The following is a 20,657-nucleotide window of genomic DNA, read 5'->3' on the forward strand; positions in this document are numbered from 1 at the left end:
TAATGCCACCTAGTGGGTAGGCAGAAATAAGATTCTTTTTCAGATATGTATTGGACTAGATGGCTAAATTTGTGATTTTGATTCTGAGTAATCTTATAGAAGAATAATTGGACTTATTCTGTATGGTTTCTGAGAACAGAACAAAGGTCAATCAATGGAAGTTTACAAACAGAGACAAATTTGGGTTAAAGGAAAGAACTTTACAACAACAGAGCCATCTAAAATCAAACTGGCTGCTTTTGGAAATAGTGAGCTTCTTGTACCTAGATATATTCAAGAGGACAGGTTTTGGAGGTCCCTAGTTTCTACTTATATGGAAAGGAACTAATGGTTAGTAGAACAGAGGATATAGTCACCCTCAAATGGTCTGACTCCCTGTTGGAATGGTTTGCCGTTTCCTTTTCCAGTTCATTTCATAGAACTTTTTATGTTCTTAGAGTGACCAGTGTTAAACTGGAAAAAAAATACAGAACTATTAAATAGCCAGAAAACCCACTTTTTAATTAGGGAAAAAGGGGTGCATGCATTATTAGGCCTCTTTGTGTGCCACAAACCCTCGCAGAGTCCCCAATATCTGCAATGCTTTGGTTATGGAGCCCTGGGAGCCTCACCACTTAGAAGAAAAACTCCAAAGAGCCATTAAAGTTAGGAAGCTTAAATACCTTTTTAGGAGAACTGGGGACTAAGGGTGAGAGAGGATAGTTGATTGGCTTTATGAAGGTAACAAAGAAAAGGAGGAGTCCCAGACAGGAATAACAGTGAGGGGTTAGTGCTTTACAATGGACACAAAATGGAAAGATTCCACCAGAAGGCTGGACTACCAGGGTAAAGGACTTTGGCCTAGGGGGAGAAACCATTGGGACAAAAGAAATACTCAATACCTGATGGAATTAGCCTTCCCCACTTAAACTGCTTTAAGGTCTATAGTTAGTCTGAGACTGTGAAGTTGGACTTTCCCTCAGGGAGAGACTCTCATGTGACAAGGTCAAACCTGGGGCTTTCACCTTGGAGCTAACTAAACTGGGGGTCATCAGATCTCTGAGGCTACAAGTTTGGGGGTCTCTATATTCCACACTGACACTAGGAAACTTCGGCCAGGACAACAGGAACCAATCAGATCTCCAGGGGCTCTTTTAGGGAAAATTTACCCCTTAAGGTTGGGAAGGAAAGAGGAGAACCTTGATAAATATTGGTCTTATCATTAGAATATTATATATATCTATTAATACTATAGAATATTAGTGCCAGAACAGATCCATAAAGACCATGTAGGTCAACTCTGTTATTTGAGAGATGAGGAAATGAAGAAGGTACAAAGCTAGGGTCAAAACCCAGGGAGGCCACAAAAACCCTAGAGTTGAAAAGGATCAGAGGTTATTCTGCCCATCCTTACTGATGATGTAAGAAACCCCTATAGAACGTCCACTTCGACAAGTAGTACTTACAGCTTCTGTTTGAACACGTCTTGTGGCGTTCCAGGGGCAGTCTTTTCCCATTGCTGGGCAGCTTTGTTTGATTTGGCTCTTATAGAAAGTCAAAATCTGACTCCTTTTCACTAACTGATGGGTTTTAGTTCAAGTCCTGTGATGATCAAAAATACTGAGAGGTGATGGTCCTGGGTATTAAATTATTAACTGACTGGTCAATACAAATTAATTGGGTCAAATTATTCTCTCAGTAATCATAGACCCCAAGTCCCCAGGAGTGGATCCATAAATACAATTTAGGAGTTCATTATTCAGTCCCTCCCTTGGATATCCCAAAACATCTGTTAACTTGGAAAAAACACAGAACTATTAAATAGTCATAAAACCACTCTTTAATCAAGGGAAAGGGGGATGAGGGCTACCTGGCCTCTTATGCAGAGCTGCACCTTGTGCAGAGTCTAAATGAACACTGCTTCCCTCTGCTCCCCGATCCCCCTGGGAGTGCCGCCTCGCTAGATGATGACTCCCAGGAACAAAGGAAATTGGGGAACTTATATACCATTTGGGAAGATCCAGGGGCTGGGAGAGATGATAGACATTGTACGGACAGGATACAATCAAGCTAGAGAAAGGGATCATAGCTAGAGGCTAGGGTGTAGGGGAAGGGACTGCTTACACAAAGGATACTAAAGGAAGGGTCCCTGCCCAGGTAGTCTTCCAGGGAAGGGTCTCTGATACAATGGGGAAGACTACCTAGGACAAAAGGGTATTTAGCATTTACCCTGGGATCCATTATTCAGTCTGTAACTGCTAGCCCGAGATTCCCTTCAGGGTGGATTCTCACGGGAACAGGGAACAAGCACAAGCTTTGGGGGTCTCCAACCTACAAACTATTTCTAAACTTGGGGTTCGTCATACCTCACTAAGCTACAAGTTTGGGGACTCTAGATTCCATGTCGACACATCTTTAATTGGTGAATAGCCAAAGAGAAGGTGGTCCATCAAAACTCCTAACCCTTTCTCATTCCCAGAGTGATGGTAGTCAGTCACATATTTGGTCCTGTGTGTCCCAACAACTAGGGGAAAAATAAGAGTTCTGACCAGTCAAAATTGGCTTTCTGTAATGTCTATCTGTTTGTCTCCTTTCTTTCTCTCTTTCTTTCTTTCTTTCTCTCTTTCTTTCTTTCTTTCTTTCTTTCTTTCTTTCTTTCTTTCTTTCTTTCTTTCTTTCTTTCTTTCTTTCTTTCTTTCTTCCTAAAATACTTAACTTCTGTTTTAGAATTAATACTGTGTATTTCTTCCAAGGCAGAAGGGTGGTAAGGACTAGGCAATGGGGGTTAAGGAACTTGTCCAGAGTCACACAACTAGGAAGTGTATGAAGTCACATTTGAATCCAATATTTCTTATTTCTGTCCCTGGCTCTCAATCTACCAAGCCATCTGCTTACTCCTTGTAATGTTTATTAATGAGAAGTCCAAGGATTTAGTTGTTTCTGAGATTCTCCCAGCTTAAGCTAGTTCTTATTTACTGAACCAGATGAACCCATACTCCCTTTCTATCTATAAGGCTACCGGGTCAGGCATTCCTTGAAGTTCCAAGGAATGAAGGAATGAGTACAGAGATCAAGAAACTGATTTAAGCCTCTGATTGGAAACCCAGCTATAGAAATAATTCAATAAATTAAAAATAAATCCTCTCAGTCCTTCAGTGCCACATAGAATATATCCAATCCTTTTCCACATGACACATAACAAAAAATCAAAATCTTTATTATGGAAAAGAATCGCTTTCCAGTCTCCACTACTGATTTTCAGAAATTTTTCTACCATCCCACAGAAGATTCCTCAGTCTAGAAGTTCTCTCCACCCTCAAGACTTCTCTGACTGTAATGATACTTGGACTCTGTGTTCCCTTCCTGGGTTTGGCTGGTTCCCTCCAAAACCTCTATTTAAAGGCATATATAAAAAGGCCAGCCATGTCTTCATTCCTCCCCAGATTCCATTCCTGATTCCTCTGATCATGTCCCACCTCATTCCCCAGCTCAAAGCACAAGCTGCCTCTTATGTGTTGCCTTTCCCCATTAGAATCAAGGTTCTTGAGAGCAGGGACTGTCTTTTCTGCCTTGTATTACTAGCATTTAGCATTTAATTTTTAAATACTTTTCCATGTTTATATGATCCATTTTCTTTCCCTCTCCTCTTCCTTCCAACTCTCCCAGAGCCAGTTCTGTCTTGTTTAAATCCAATTCTCAAGGAAGTCAACATCATCCCATGATGTCATTGGTCCTCTTTGAAGGTGAAGGGCAGGGGCACATAAGTGACAGCGGATTTTGAGCCAGGCCCAAGGACAGCAGGACCTGGGTTCAAATATGACCTCAGACACTTCCTACCTGGGCAAGTCACTTGACCCCAATTGCCTAGATTTTAATACTCTTCTGCCTTGCAACCAATACAGAGTACTGATTCTAAGATGGAAGATAAGGGTTGTTTTTTTTTAAAAAAAAAAAAAAGAAAAAAGAAAGCAAAGGACAAACAATAACATTCGCAAAAAAAAAACCAAAACTATTTTCTAAGGCAGCACATATACTCAAATTGGAATGATATAGAGAAGATTAGCATGGCCTCTGCGTAAGGATGACATGAAAATTCATGGAGTGTTCCATATTTTTTGGTAAAAAATAAATTACAAAAACTCCTACCATTTCACAACATGAGAATTTTTAATTGCTGTGTCTCATGGAGATTTAAAAATTCAAAGTTTAAAAAATATTATATATAATTTTATATTTTCCCAATTACATGTAAAAACAATTTTTAACATTGGTTTTCTAAAATTTTGAGTTCCAAATTCTCTCCCTTTTTCCTTTCCTTATCTAAGATGATACACATTTGATCTTGGTTATTATACATATGTAACAAAGATTCTAAGCTATAAAAAAAAAAACCCAAACAAACGTACATTTGTTTTCCTCCCTATGTGTTGCCTGGTTTTTTGTTTTGATTTTGGAAAGAACCTTATGAGCACTTAAAAAAAAATTAACTTGTCCAGGGTCACACAGCTGGGAAGTATCTGAAGTTCACATTTGAACCCAGGACCTCCTGTCTTTGGGCCCAGCTCTCAATCCACTGAGCAACCTAGCTGCTTCCTTATAACAGCATGGTTGATGCAGTTGTCATGGAACTAAAGAAACCAATGCCTTTCTTCCTCTGTCTCTTCCTTCTCTCTTATTGTTCTGGGATAATTTTTAAATATCAAATTTCAGGTACTGTCAAATTGTATCACTCTTCAGCTCAGAATTTTGATATCAGATCTTTCTTTTTTTATTATAAAGATGATTTTTTTTTCCTTTTAGGGGTCTGTGTTGGGAAGAAGGGTGCTAAAGGATGGAAGGCTTAAAAGAGAGGGTTTTCTGGCTGATTGCTTGCATAAGTTGGGTTTTATTTTATTTATTACACAGGGAATTGATTAATAGTATTTTTTAAACCCTTGCCTTCCTTCTAAGAATCAATATTTTGTATTGTTCTTCAAGGTTCTTCAAGGCAGAAGGGCTTTAAGAGTTAGAGAATGGGAGTTAAGTGACTTGCCCAGGGTACACAGGTAGGAAGTGTCTGAGGTCAATTTTGAACCCAGGACCTCCTGTCTTTGGGCCTGTCTCTCAGTCCACTGAGCCACCTAGCTGCCTCCTTAATAATGTTTTAATTAAAGAAATTAGTTATAAGAAAAAAGATTTTACCTACTTGCTGGTATAGCCTCAAATCAGAATTCTTTATTTCTTTTAGAACATTGACTTTATTGGTTCATACTTATTAAAAACTATGTGTTTTTAAAAATATAGTTTAGAACTTATTGTTCTAAAAAATCATGTCCCTGTCATATTCCTAGTATGCTTTCCTCATTCTAATATAATTCCTTGTCTCAGAGATTTATTGTTGAGACATTTTAGTTATGTTTTACTCTTCATGACCCCACGTTGCGATTTTCTTGGCAAAGATAAAGGAGTGGTTTGCCAGCACTCTTCTTTCCTATTCTCCAATTCCTAAAGTCTCTTTTTGTGAGGAATATGGGGGAGAGAGAAGCAGGGTGTGGGTATAAGCAACAGCTATGGGTAAGGGGTGGCTAGAAAAGGAAGAGCAGGTCCAAGTGACACACACACATGGCCAAAATGGAGCCATACGGGGCAATGTGCTTGCCTGGGTGAACTTGAGGCTAGCCCCTAAATCTCTGACTGCCCCTTCTATGTTGTGTTCCTTAAGGGGCAGCCAGGGGTTCGCCGCCCATCTGTAAGCCTGACCAGCTGGCACTTGCACTCTTGCTGGTTGCCTAGAGAGCACCAGAGTTTGGCAGTTGGAAGCTGACTACCAAAGGCAAGTGATTCCTGCCATTGTAGTGTTTCCTAAAGGAGAAGAAAGAGCACCATTTCCAGGAGGCTTCCAAAGCAGCCCAGCTCAAGGGCAAACGGTGCCTTCCTGGGCTTTTCAGGAGTTCTAGACCTGAGTCACACAAGCAGGTGAAATACTTGTTCAACATTCCCCAAAGTGTTTTAAGTTTTTCCTTTGCTATCATATTGGCCAATCTGCTTGGTATGAGGTGATACCTCAGCATTGTTTTGATTTGCATTTCTCTGATCAGAAGAGATTTAGAATATTTTTTCATGTGATCATTGATAGTTTTGATTTCTTCATCTGAAAACTGCCTATTCGTGTCCTTTGACCATTTGTCAATTGGGGAATGACTTGATTTCTTGTACATTTGACTTAGTTCCTTATACATTTGGGAAATAAGACCTTTGTCAGAGGTTTTTGTTATAAAAATTTTCCCCCAGTTTGTTGCTTCCCTTGTAATTTTAGTTGCATTGGTTTTGTTTGTATAAAACCTTTTTAATTTAATGTAATCAAAATTATTCATGTTTTAAGTTTTAATGAATATTTGTGTATGAGTCTTGTATGTGTTTGTGCGTTTCTCTTAAAACCCTTACTTTCTGACTTAGTAACAACTCTGAATTATGTTAGGAAAACAGGGTTAAGTGACTTGTCCAGGGACACACAGTTAGAACATATCTGAGGCCAGATTTGGACCTATTTCCTTCAGACTCCAGGCCCAGTGATCTAACTACAGTAATACCACTTAGCTGATCTGAGACTTTTGTGTTTTAAGCATTTCTATAGTGAAAGGGGAAAGAGATATCATCCTCTGTCTTATATTCACTACTCTGTATACTGTTCCACTTTGTAGAAGACACTCAAAATCCACACTACCACCCCCCCCCCCCCACCATGCCACCACTCCTGCCAAACTCTGGTGTGGGGGACCTAATGAGCCACCGAGGGAAAGGAAAAAGGCCTAATACCTCTTTAGGTCAGGCTCCCTTGGGGCTGAACCTTGTCTGTTTAACTCTAGAGCTTGGACCCTATTTGGGAAGGGGCCTTTCAGCAATGTAGAAGATCTATAAGATCCAAAGATTTAATGTGAGAATTTGGGCAAAATTATATGTAATCCAAATCTTAAACAGTAACAAAAAATAGTTGTATTTCATTTTCTTCAATATTTAGATCAAAGAATAGCAATATAGTATAGGGGATAGGAAGCTGGATTTGGAGTCAGAAAGACCTAGGATTGCAGTCTTGTGCCTGATAAGAGCTTGCTATATAAATATGGATAAGATCCCAGGCAATTTCCAGAGCCATAAATTATGGGTGAGTTGCTGATTTACATTGGTAGAAGTTTCCACATCAGAGTTCCCTATGCTGATTCTGACCTTTTCCCCAATTAGGAGGAAGAGAATGAAAAACAATTGTAAGAATTTAAATTTAAGTTTTATGCTAAATATGAAAGTTCTAAAGTAATATTGTGGTAGCCAATTTTAAAAAATGAACTCTTAAGTCACGAGTCTGTTAGCCTCTCTTAACAATTTAGTTTAATAGATATATAGTAAAAGAGAGAAATGTAGGAAGGAAGTAGAAAGTATTGCCTAGCTAGATATCCTATAGTTTCTATCCAAAGATGTCCAGCTCACCACCCAGCAAGGGCTCTCAAGTCCCCATCTTCACATGGAGTCATGGTAGTCTCTTCAGCCAGGAGTCCTGGTGGTGTCTTCAGCAAGGGTTTTACCAATGCAGCCTCCTCCAGGAAAGGAAGCCCTCTCCAGAACCAACCTCTCCAGAAGCCAGGAAATGAAGGCCAGCTACTCACCCAGCAAGCTGACACAGGATCCAGAGAAAGAATCTCCTCCTTCAGTCTAGCTCACCAATGCAGAGAGTCCAAAGATGAACTCCAAGGGAGAAGAAGTTCAAAGGAGAAGGCCAAAGGAGAAGTTCCTTGGACAGGAAGTTCAGGACTTTTTATAGTCCTTTTCCCATGTCACTTCCTGTCCCTTCCCCACTTTATGGGAACCAGTTGAAGTCTTTCAACTTGCCTAGCACTGCCAAGGGGCAGGACAGTGGCCTCTGGAGTTGTCACCCACTTTATTTTTTTATTTTTTTAAACCCTTATCTTCCATCTTGGAGTCAATACTGTGTATTGGCTCCAAGGCAGAAGAGTAGTAAGGATAGGCAATGGGGGTTAAGTGACTTGCCCAGGGTCACACAGCTGGGAAGTGTCTGAGGTCAGATTTGAACCTAGGACCTCCTGTCACTAGGCCTAGCTCTCAATCCACTGAGCTGCCCAGCTGCCTCCTGTCACCTACTTTAACAAGTGACTTTCGAACTCTCTTACTTAGTGTCAAGTAGGGTTTGAACACTGAGTTCTTGATTTGTTTAGCTAAAAATAGACAAGGGGAGAGTTAATCCTATCTTCACATAATATTAATGGAATTGCCTGGATATTAAGCAATTAAAACAAAACTTCTTGATTACTTTAAAAATTCAGGGGTTATCATTATAAAGCCAAATTTTCATAAATATTGTAGCATTTATGGATTCTGCAAAGTATCCTTAACATAGTTTCCCTAACTAATCAAAATAATCATTAGGGCCAGAGATGGGAGGTCCTGGTTTGAAATCTGGCCTCACACACTTCCTAGCTGTGTGACCTTGAGCAAGTCACTTAACCACCATTGCCTAGCCCTTACCACTTTTCTGCCTTAGAACCAATACACAGCATTGATTCTAAGATTGAAGGTAAAGGTTATTAAAAAAAAAAAAAAAAAGAATTAAGGGGGCAGCTGGGTAGGTCAGTGGATGAGAGCCAGGCCTAGAGACGGGAGGTCCTAGGTTCAAATCTGGCCTCAGACACGTCCCAGCTGTGTGACCCTGGGCAAGTCACTTGACCCCCATTGCCTACACTTACCACTCTTCTGCCTTGGAGCCAATACACGGTATTGACTCCAAGACGGAAGGTAAGGGTTTAAAAAAAAAAATTGTTGGTAAGAAATACATTACTTATAAGAAGTTAGTCATATTTATTGAATCAAATTAAGATAAAAAAAATCCCAACCAGAGTAGTCTTCTCAGATTCATTTAAGGGACCATGAAGTGTCTTTTGCCCCCAAACCAGGTAGAAAATCAGAAATGGACAACCTATGGCACTGGTAAAAATGAATGTAGTATCCAATGTAATTGGTAATCATAGGCATGACTTCTCCCATTTTTCCCCCTTTTCCCTGAAAATATCTTAGGCTTATCAGATGAGTACCTTGGGGTAGTTTTTCATTCTGCAAGTATCAGGGATAAAGAGGTTGAAGAGTCATAGCCAAAACATTTAAAATCTCTAGGGACAAATCTGCACTTTGGATCACTCTTAATGTCAAGGTTTCCTTCAACCTAAGAAAAGATTTCTGATGTGATCACCATTATCAATGGCAAATTAACATAATGATGAGCACTGAACGATGAGATTCAGGAGACCTAAGTTCTTGTTCCAGTTCTGCCATAATTGACTTTGGTAGTCATTTAATCTCTCTTGATCATGGTTTACTTTGTCTATAAAATTTTGGAGTTGGCCAATTACATGTTGTCTTTCTTCTATTAGCAGTGAGCTCCTTGAGAGCTGGTACTATTTTTGACTTTCTTTAAGCATGATAATAAGCACACAGTAGGCACTTAATAAATGCTTGTTTACTTGGCCAAAACCTGCACACTAGTAGGGAACTGTTCTCATCTGGCTTTCTTCTGGACAAAGCAAAGATCCATCACTAAAGTGACCATTGGCTACAATGCAGATGGTGTCAACTCAAGAACTAGAGGCTCCTCTTTTTTTTTAAAACATCTCTATTTTTTCCCTCCCCATACCATGGGCTACCCTGAATAAAAAGAAATAATTCTAGAGAATCATACTTGTAAAATATGATGGTGAAAAAGACTTAGGCACACAAAGGAACTGTAACAAGTCATTTTTAGGAAGAACGAAATTATTTCTTGAATAACTGCCAGTTTTACCTGCTTTTAAGTAAATGACCATTTGTAACTTGAGAGAAAGCAAGTGGTCCAGGTCCCACTAGATAAAAATAAGTATTCTTATTACCAAAAAGCATAGTGTTCTATTAATGTCACAAAAATTATCTGATAAGAAATGTGTATTAACTAGAGCAACGTGAGTTGCTGAATTTGTAGTAGCCATAGCAACTTATAGCAATAGGGAAAGGTTGACCTGTATCAAACAGCATGTTGTGATCTAGTTAGCTATTGTAATGATGCTAGTTTTCAAATACTGTTAGCACCCCTGAAGAAGGAGAACAAAACTATATATTACTTGTCAGGACCCACAGAATACCTCTAATCCATCAATGTATCTTAGGGATAAAATAACTTCATGAGAAGTGTGTTATAAGATTGTTAAAAGCTATGAAGAGGCTCAATGTATTAAGAACCAGGTCTAGACACGGGAGGTCATAGGTACAAATCTGGCCTCAGACACGTCCCAGCTGTGTGACCCTGGGCAAGTCACTTGACCCCCACTGCCTACCCTTACCATTCTTCTGCCTTGGAGCCAATACACAGTATTGACTCCAAGATGGAAGGTAAGGGTTTAAAAAAAAATTAAAAAAAAAAAAAAAGTCTGTGAGAGTCCCCAGAGTAAGGGTCTCCCTTCAGCAAGAGTCACCAGTGCAGTAGTGTCTCCATCAAGAGTGTCACCAACCCAAGAATGTGTGTTTAGCCCTCTGCAAACAACTTTATAAGCTGTTTTCTCTACTCACTAGCTCTCTCACGTCACATCTCAGGAACCAATCATAGTTCCTTAATTTACCTGGCACTGCCCAGGACAGCAGTGCTTGTGGGATTAATTTCCTGTCTTCAAGGGTGTGTCTATACTTACACATCAATGGTAAAGGATCTTCAGGTTCTTGATTGATTACATCAAATGTCACTGATTGATTACATTCAAGAAAACAAAAGGAGAGTGATTTTTTTCACACAAGACCATGACATTATGCAAATATGTTACTATAATTATATCTCATGCCTATCAATTACAAAGAGGGAATTCATAAACAATGTTACAAATTTATTCTATGAAAGTTGAAATTCTTGTATCAGATTTCTATCTTATTTTTGCTGCTATTTTCCTTCTGCCCCTACATTCCATGATAACAAATCCAGTGGATTTATGATCTCATTGATATGCCTACTTTCTCCAATGATTCCCATCACTATTTCCATGCTTCTTGGTCTATATTTCATTAGCTATATGTGTTGCCCATCAAGAGCCTTCTTATCATCTGTAAGGAATATTTATTCTGTTTGGAATCTTGGAAAATCCTTTAGAAGAGTAAGGAACACTCACAGAAACCCTATGTCTCATTGTTTTAGCATTTGTTTAATAATAGTAATCTGTGAGTTATCAAAACTATTCCCTTCTTTGTGCCTGCCCCTCATGCGAATCTTGCCCAGGTACTCCCATAAATCTACCCCAAGACATCCACCGAACATCCTGAAGACATTCTTCATAGTCTCTTGGCATTGTGTGACTTACCAGTGTGGTTTACAGTATAATCATTGTTGATCCTTAGCTCTTGCTTTGTGATCACCCTCATCTTTTTTCTACTAATTTCTCTGATAACATCCTTTACATCACTTCTCTTGAAAAATTCCTTATCATTGCAGCCTGTTCATGCTCATTTAGCACTTCTTCATTATCTGTTGGGTGATTTTCACCTTCCACTCTTCATATATTTTAATATTCAATTTCTTACAGCCATACATTACTAGAATAAAATTATAGGGAACAGTGAGGTGAGTTAGGGTTTTGAGAGCCTATAGATAGGAGGTTCTGGGTTCAAATATGACTTCAGATCCTTCCTAGCAGTGTGACCCTGGGAAATTCATTTACCTCCCCAGTGCCTAGCCCTTAACACTCTTCTGCCTTGGAACCAATACACAATATTGATTCTAAGACAGAAGGAAGGAATTAAAAAAAAAGGATCTAAGATAAGTGTGCTGATAGGCTAGAATTATGGGTCATCCTTCCACTGCATATCATAGTCTCGATGATGAGTATTTTTCATCCACTTGGCCTTTTCTATATGGATGGCTAAGTTCTTCTGGGGATCTCAATTAGGGGGCTATACAATGTTCCAGCATTTGAGGCAATCAGCAGTGTCATCTACAAGGCACTTATTAGTTGTATAGATAACTTACACTTTCTGTTTTGTCAACTGGGGATCAAAATTATAGCCTCTCTTTCACAGGGATTGTTTTAGAGATTATGTGATGAGATAAAGTATATAAAATTGATTAAAACCTTATGGCTACTTATAAACATATTAAAGTTTTCATCTTGGTGGTAGAATTAAGATTGAGATAATAATGGGACAAGTTACCATCAACTTTTAAAAAAAATGTTTGATATCCTATAGACAATTGCACAAGTGGATAAAATAACTGCTTTTGTAGTTTAAGTATTAGGATATAAGATCATCTTGTGTAGGCTCACTGAAAGCCTTAATTCCAGTATCGGATAGGACAAAGGAGGGAAAGTATATGCACCTCATGTTATTCCTATGTGTTTTTAATTTCCTTTGCTAGGTTTGCTTCAAAAGCTATTCAGTTCATGTAGATTGGAGATCATTAATATTTCATAAGGCAACATCTGTTAAACACACTTTATGGACCAAAGCTACATCCAGGTAAATATGGGTAAGTTTTGTCTGTGAAAATTAAAGGGTCTGCTGGAGCCAGCTTAGATTAGCTCCTGAGTACTGATTGCTAAAATTTTAGTTTGTGCATTTATATCACAGAAAACACTATAACTCAGGACTTGTTTTATTATTCTTTTTTATTATTTAGACATAAGAAATTGATGAATAAAATGTTAATGATGCAGCTTAAACTTAAAATTGTGCTATTTGCATTGTCTTCTCCTGGAAAGCTAATGGATTAGATTAATCAGCACACCCCAGAGATAAGGTTCTAGTTTTAAGAGTTTATTGGTTGATTTCTTGAGGATATTTTCATTCTCTGTCTTTAAGCAATAGGGATTTGACATTTGTTGGACTTTGAAAGATAGTTTCTGATATATAATTCTAAACACTAGGTCATGTCTTGCTAGGAATATGGTAAGTGCATAAGACTTTCTAGCCTGTTTCCTCAGCTACTACATATTCTTTGTATAATCTGAATTGATCAATTAAGTACAGGCTCCTTAAGATTTAACTTTCCGTAATCTCTGATATCTATGAAGGTGAGGAAATTATATACACAGTGGGACCTGATATTCTCAACACTTCAATCAACTGTGTGAGATGTGTTCTGTGGTAGAATATCATTTACCAAAACCTGATTACTCCTTTTTCATATCTTCATCAAGAATAACAATAGCAATAACAATAACAGGTAAATTATAGGAATCATTAATGTTAGACTATATTTAATTATATTGAAATAATTTTAAAGTTTTGATTTAGAAAAATGCAAACAAAAACAACTCAGAGTGGGGCAGCTGGGTAGCTCAGTGGATTGAGAGCCAGGCCTGGAGACGGGAGGTCCTAGGTTCAAATCCGGCCTCAGATACTTCCCAGCTGTGTGACCCTGGGCAAGTCACTTGACCCCCATTGCCCACCCTTACCAATCTTCCACCTATAAGTCAATACACAGAAGTTAAAGGGTTTAAAATAAAAAAAAAACCAAGAAAAAAAAAACAACTCAACCTAATATCATGAGTGATTGTCAATGATAATAAAATATGATGAAATTCAAAGCTGGTTATGGTAAAGCAGGGACATTATTAAAGCACAGGTATAATGGGCCCAACATTTTTTGGAAATCAAGATACACTTATATACTAAGAGTTACAAAAATACACATATCCTTTGACCCAATGGACCTACTCCTAGGACCATACCTTAAGGAGATTACTGGCAAGAAAAAAAAGATCTCTGGTCAAAATTCTTATTAAAAAAAAACAACAAAAAACAACCACCCAAAAAGCAATCCAAGAAAATATCTCGTGTCCAATGGTTGAACACATTATAGTATATAAATAAAAAAGATATTATTATGCTTTGGGAAATAACAAAAATGAAGACTTGAGATATATGGGAAGACATTAAAAGATGGAGAGTGAAAGGAGAACCAGAGGAATATGCTACTCACTAACCACAACTATGTAGCCAGAACCATCAGAAAAAAAAGAAAAAGAAAAAAAGCATTTGGGAAAATATTCTTCAAATCAATATGCACAACTTTTTGGACAGGCTAACAACAGGTAAATAACTTAATTTTATAAATACATTATCTACAGTCATGTACAACTTCTTTTGGGTTTATTTTAGTTCACTTCTCATTCTATTTATCTGAATGCCTATAATTGTCAATGAGAACTGAAATAAAATTTGCATGAAAAATTCTGATTAAACTTGTTTCTTAAAATGTTCTGTTCTCTGAAAAGGAACTTGGTTCCTTTTTATAGGAGGGAATTTAGATTTGAAACAAATTTGATTTATAGTTTTATGATGATTTCCATTATATAAAGATGACAGATATTTGGTAGGAAGTAGCAGTTAGATTACCTTATGAAGAATAAAAATACAGGAAGGTAACTGAGCAGAGAAAAACTTTCTTTTGGGTAAAATAGAGTCAAGGGGGCTCATGATACTGATAGAGGGGCACACTGTATTACTATGTGTTCTTTTTTTCTCTCTGTCTTCCATAGAGAATTATGAAAGAAATGGGGAGGTCAAAGGAATTATAAAATTATGACTTTATTAAGCATGTCAATCTAGAAATTCAATTGATCCCTAATGGCCATGATGGTGTGTTATTTAAAATCACTTGGGATACTTGGAACTACATTTCCCGTGATCCCCAACGGGTTTCCTGTTTTGGGTTACGTATTCAAGGTGAGAGACTGTTTTTAAAAAGGGGGGAAGTGACTTTGAACTTCCTCTTTTAGTGACCTGAGCGCGAAGGTACGAAAGGTAAAATGGCTGAGGCAGGAGTTTGAATACTTACAGGCGCGTGGTCTAATGATTTTATCTCTATCAGCATGGCCTTTATTAAAATACTATTCTCCCTTATAATCTCAACCCTCATCATTTTTAATAACAACAGTTTGGCAAACCAGAAGGTCGAAATTCGAACTCTCAATTTTCTAGATAGCCTAAGAAGAAGCCATGCGGCTCTGGGACCCAGAGTCTCAGAAACGATCTTTTCCCTCGCCCAGTCCTCTCCCTATTTTCCCCAGCCTCTAGGCTGCCTTTTAGGGAAGAGGGACAATGGTTTTAATTGCCGCTGGGCTGCAAATTATTTTGCTCAATGCCCTGGGCCTAGTGGCCCTTATGGACACTGAGGGACTGCTGGGTTTCCTGCGGTCCTCTGATGCTGATCTTCCTGACTCCTGACCTGGACTCCATTCCTGCCTGGCCCGCAGGTACAGACCACTTCTCTTGATCCTGCCTCGCTGGTGCCCATCATCCTTTTCTGAGTCCTGGATCCCAAACCCCTGGCTGCTGCTTTCACTACCACCCTGCTCTGTCTTGCCTCGATCTTTGGAGAATTCTGCCGCTGCTGCTTAGGATTTGGTATTGTACCCCCCACTCTCTTGGTAATGGCCTGCATTCTAGCCCTCCACGTGTTCCTCTAAAGGCCTAATTTAGGCACTCCCCCCCCCCCCCACAGGCTCTCCACGTGGGTACTTTTTTCTAAATACTGACCTAAGCTTTTCTCTAGCCCCAAGCCCATGTTTCCATGTGGGTGCACTAGTATTTACACTTCAAACAGGAAGTAAAAATTCCAAACTTTCTTGGGGTTATTAAACTCAAACTTGGGGGAAGAGATTCACCCCGTACCTGCTCCGAACTTTGAACTAAGAGCAGAGACTGATTATGTGGACTCTGAATTTTGGACTTTAAAATAGGACCAGAGGTGGATTTTAAAACCTCAGAACTCAGGGTTTTAAAAAGACTTTGTATCTTACTGCATTTTGCTGATAGTTTCATGAATTTTGTTTATTTTGTTGATTTTCCTGTTGCACTGAATCATTTTAAGCTAATGAAGTTTGTGGCTGCTAGATTAATTCTGTTTGTGATTTTATTGTAACTCCCAAATAATGAAAAAAATCTATTAGAACTGGTAAGAGGTTTTGACCAGCTTGTTAATCTGGTACTCACATTATATTTCCTACACATTTTTTAAAGTTGTAAATTGCCTTATGTATACTGGATTTATAGAAGCACATGTCTTTTAAGTTTTTATTCTATCTTGGTAATTGTGTTCAACCTTGGAGAGTTTGATGCCTGCCTTGAGATTTAAATTAAAATTTTATGAGAGGTCTTTTAAAAATTTACTTTAGATGCCTAGTACCCTTCTGTATAAATGATAAGGTTTTTATGTATTTATTTTAAAGAATTGTTGTCTTAAAGGATAAGCTTTATATATTTTATTGTGAAGAATTGTTGTCATATATTTTATTTTAATGTTAGCCTCTATGCTTTTATCTGAAGGATCTAGAATTTCTGAGGGTAATTTAGACCAGAAGGTTTTTTAGTATCAGATTTTTGTATGGAAGCAGTAACAGAATTTGTTGAGAAACTCTTAGCCAAGGTTTAAAAGTTGTAACAAGTATATGATTTTTTGAACATCATTGTTTATTGTTTTAAAATGTGTTATTAGAAATATGGTACTCTATTTGAATGTGCATTATGAATCTGCTATTTTGTAAAACCCACTTTCACAGAAAATCTCATTTTTGGGTAACAAAATCCTTCTAATTCTAATCTATATATATATTTGATTTTTAAAACACTTTTTTTAATTAGAGTAATTGATTTTTCCTTTTTCTCATCTTGTACTGGAAGTACCTATATAATCATTATTTATCTTTTTTGTTTATTTTACAGCGATATAAGCTTAATGCAAACACCTGAAGAGCCTTGAGACTATGGGATTGTGATTTAATGCCTCTCTGTCTGATTCCAGGAGAAGTGCCTAGCCACATGGTTACAGAGATTTGACTGAGAATCTGCATGAATTGCAGGAGTTCTATGCCAATACTTAAAGGGCTTGAAAATTGGGGTTTGAGTCCTGGAGTCCCAGTCTTTTCTAAAACTTTAAAGGACGTCGGTCCCCTCAACTTAAATTCTTAGTGAAGCACCTAAGATTGGCTATCATTTAATGGCTCATTCCCTGAGAAGGTGCAGGGAAAAACCGGATCAAAGAAAGGCATTTCCCTTATTCTTCTATATATAGAGAGAAAATGGCAATTTTTCTGTAGTCCTGGCCCTGAATGGGTAATTGCAAACTGCTTAAATCACTTTAATTAGGCCTTGATTCAAAGGCCCAAGTTTATTTTCCTTACATTTTTTTTGCACATTTTACATTTCATTCACAAGTTAATTTTTTCTCCTTTTTTTGAATTTTATTCTTTTAAATTTTTTTTATTATTTCTTTTGCCAATTGATTTCATGCACCCCCGTGACTCACTCGGCCATGCATCCTTGGCTGACTTTTTCAGGGGAGTAATGTGTTAGTTAAAATTTTCCTCAGGGGGGTGTGTGTTAAATTTTTATAATCATAATGTCTGAATTATAATCTATATTGCAAGTCAATTTTTACTCCTTTAGAAGTAACCTCAGGGCGGGTAATGTATAATTCCCAGAAAAAAATGTATGTTTTGTAATCTATAATGTAAAGTTTAAATTCTTTGAGAATAATTTCAGGATAAGGATTGTACCATCCCCCCAGAATCCAGACGACTGAACCTGTTTGGTGGAGGCACCAAAAGATGCCTGAAGAGCCTTCACTGGATCATGAAGACCCAAATTTGAACTTTGGGGCGCAGTTGATCTGAACTATGGGGGTGGGTTGAACGAATTGAAGGCATTTATTTTGAATGGACACTCTTATGCCAGTGGGGGACTGCCCCGAAATTGGCTTTTTTGTCAACGTGGCTAGCTTTTGTCCTCTTTTCTTTTGGTTTAAGATCCACTGAAAAAGACTAGTCTTTTTCAACGGATCTCAGGGGGGTAATGTGTTATTTAAAATCACTTGGGATACTTGGAACTACATTTCCCATGATCTCCAATGGGTTTCCTGTTTTGGATTACGTATTCAAGGTGAGGGACTGTTTTAAAATAGGGGGAAGTGACTTTGAACTTCCTCTTTTAGCGACCTGAGTGCGAAGGTACGAAAGGTAAAATGGCTGAGGCAGGAGTTTGAATACTTACAGGCGCGTGGTCTAATGATTTTATCTCTATCAGTATGGCTTTTATTAAAATACTATTCTCCCTTATAATCTCAGCCCTCATCATTTTTAATAACAACAATGGAAAGTGATTTTCATAAATAATAAAATTTGTTGAATGAATGAATGCAAATGAGCAAAGCTACCTAAAGGGAGTTCTGACATTCATCTATCTTGAAGTTCTGGGACGTGTACACACTGCCAGGAGCTTTCTTCTGTCAAGTTAAAAAACAATTCAGTTCTAGTGAAGCTCAAGATAAAATCTAAGATTATTACCACCTAAAGACTAAAGAAAAAGGCACCAGATTGTGCCAATATTATTTAACTTTAAATCATGTCATAAAATCAACATATTTATTTTTTAAGACAGGGGGAGATAAGAATAGGATAGCATATTATATAAAACCAAAGAAAGGGCAATAGATTTGGAATCAAAGGGTCTAGGTTCAAATCCTGCCTCTCACATTTACTACCACTATTAGTGACATTAGGCAATTCAATGAGCTTCTCTAGACTTGAGTTTATTCAACTGTAAAATGAGGGGGTTGGAGTAGATGGTGTCTGAGATCCCAAAGAGAACATTAAATCTATCATCTTATTACTGGTCTCAGTTATGCTATGGAGAGCCTGATCATTCTGTTCAAAGTCCACATGATTGAGGTACCACTATGCTTACCTCATAGAAACATCTAATAATGAATAAACAACCTTATGAACATTAGGGTCACAAGACTAAAATTATAAAATGAATGTCACAAATTGATTAACACTCTTTAAGAACAGCTTTTCTAATATGCCAATTATGTTAATGTTTTAATGAGAATACCATCTGTTAGTAAAACCCTTAGCTGGGGAACAGAATGCTTACCACAGATAAAATGCATTATAATGAATCTAAACATTTAGTATTTCTTGACTTTAATGTTCAACAGAATATACCAAAATAGAATTTGTTGTAAATCTGTGAACTAAATATAAAAAGCCACATTATAAAAATGTATAACTGTGAAAAGGAAAAAACAATATAAAATGCAAGTGAACAGAAGTAATGATAAAAAAAAATCTTTTGCACAAATAAATTCATCAGCTTATGCAGAATAAAATGAAGCCTGGGGGGAAAAATCTTTGCAAAAACATTTTTTGTAAAAAGACATCAAAAATCTATGGGGAGGACTTCCGGTTAAGATGGTGGCAGAGTAAGGAGCAGCTGCTCGATCTCTCCTGACCGAACCACACAGGACCCCTCAAGGGGAAATAAAAACGAGTCCAGAGGAACGAAGGAACCCCACAACAGGGCGCTGCATTGAAGGTACGCAGAATCGGGGCATTTCCACACTTTAAAGGGTTGAAACAGCTCTCACTAAAACATGAGAGGAAGAAGCCCCTCCCCCACCCCCCACACCGCACAAGCCGGTAAACAGGACTGGGGCAACCAGATAATCACTGGCAGCCCCTGAGCCCGTACCTGTGCGCTGCAAGACGAGGGACCCCAGGTGGCTGGGACTTTCCCTGAGCGTCCACGTGGGTGAAGGCACTGCCTCCGGCCGGGACAAAGACCCCTAAAACACGGCCTTTCCCAAGCACTGAAGGCATCACCTCAGGGGCAAATAAAGATCTCCAGCCCACGGACTTTCACTACCTTCTTCGGGGTTGAAAGCAGGGCCCTAAGAGCATCAGCGCAGGCAAAGGCAGTGCCCTAGGCTTGAATAACGATCTCCAGCCCAGGCTTGGACCTCCAGTGAGGACCCAGTGCAGACCTGAGCGTGGCTGTGGAAGCAGCCCCAAAGACTGCTGAAGGAACCTCGGGCAGAGGGGCAGACCGGGAACTACCAGGAGGCCTGACCCCGAGGACAAGGAGACCGGAGCCCCCCACCCTCCCCCCAAGCTAGCAAGGCCCAGGCAGACCCGGAGTGCAAAGACAAAGCGGAAAAGGGGCGGGGCTAACAATGGCCAGCAATAAGGAAGTCCAGAAGAAAAAGACGATCAAGAGAAACTCTGGAACACTCGACAACTTCTACACAGAGAAAATCCAGACAACAGAGGAGGGAAAACAAAAATCCAAACCTCCCCCAAAAAATGAAAGCTGGTCACAAGTTATGGAAGAGTTTAAAAATGAAATGCTGAGGAAGATGGAAGAAATCTGGCAAGAAAATAACAGTTTAAAAGGCAGAATTTCGCAATTGGAAAGTGAGACAAGACAACTGAAGACCAAAAATGACCAGATTGAAAAGGAAAACCAAAACATTAGAGCTGAAAACCAGTCCTTAAAGGCTAGAATCGAACATTTAGAAACCAATGATCTCTCAAGACAACAAGAACAAATAAAACAAAGTCAAAAGACTGATAAAATAGAAGGAAACATGAAAGATCTCAAGGAGAGAGTGACAGACCAAGAAAACCGGTCTAGAAGAGATAACTTGAGAATCATTGGTATTCCAGAAAAGGCAGAAATTAATAAAAACTTGGACTCCATACTCAAAGAAATTATTCAGCAAAATTGCCCTGAAGTTCTACAACAAGAGGGTAATATAGACATTGAAAGGATCCATAAAACACCCTCTACACTGGACCCAGAAAAGTCAACACCCAGAAATATAATAGCGAAATTGAAGAGCTTTC

General features: G+C 38.5%; 1 non-coding gene across 1 annotated transcript; it reads left to right on the forward strand.

Moving 5' to 3' along the window:
• The first annotated feature begins 3,992 nt into the window (after positions 1–3,992).
• On the forward strand, positions 3,993–4,095 carry LOC123232676. The gene has a single exon (XR_006505203.1). It is a non-coding gene; the product is annotated as a U6 spliceosomal RNA (small nuclear RNA).
• The last annotated feature ends 16,562 nt before the right edge of the window (positions 4,096–20,657 follow it).

Source organism: Gracilinanus agilis, chromosome 1, assembly GCF_016433145.1.
Source record: "Gracilinanus agilis isolate LMUSP501 chromosome 1, AgileGrace, whole genome shotgun sequence".
In the NCBI taxonomy this organism is placed as follows: Eukaryota; Metazoa; Chordata; class Mammalia; order Didelphimorphia; family Didelphidae; genus Gracilinanus; species Gracilinanus agilis.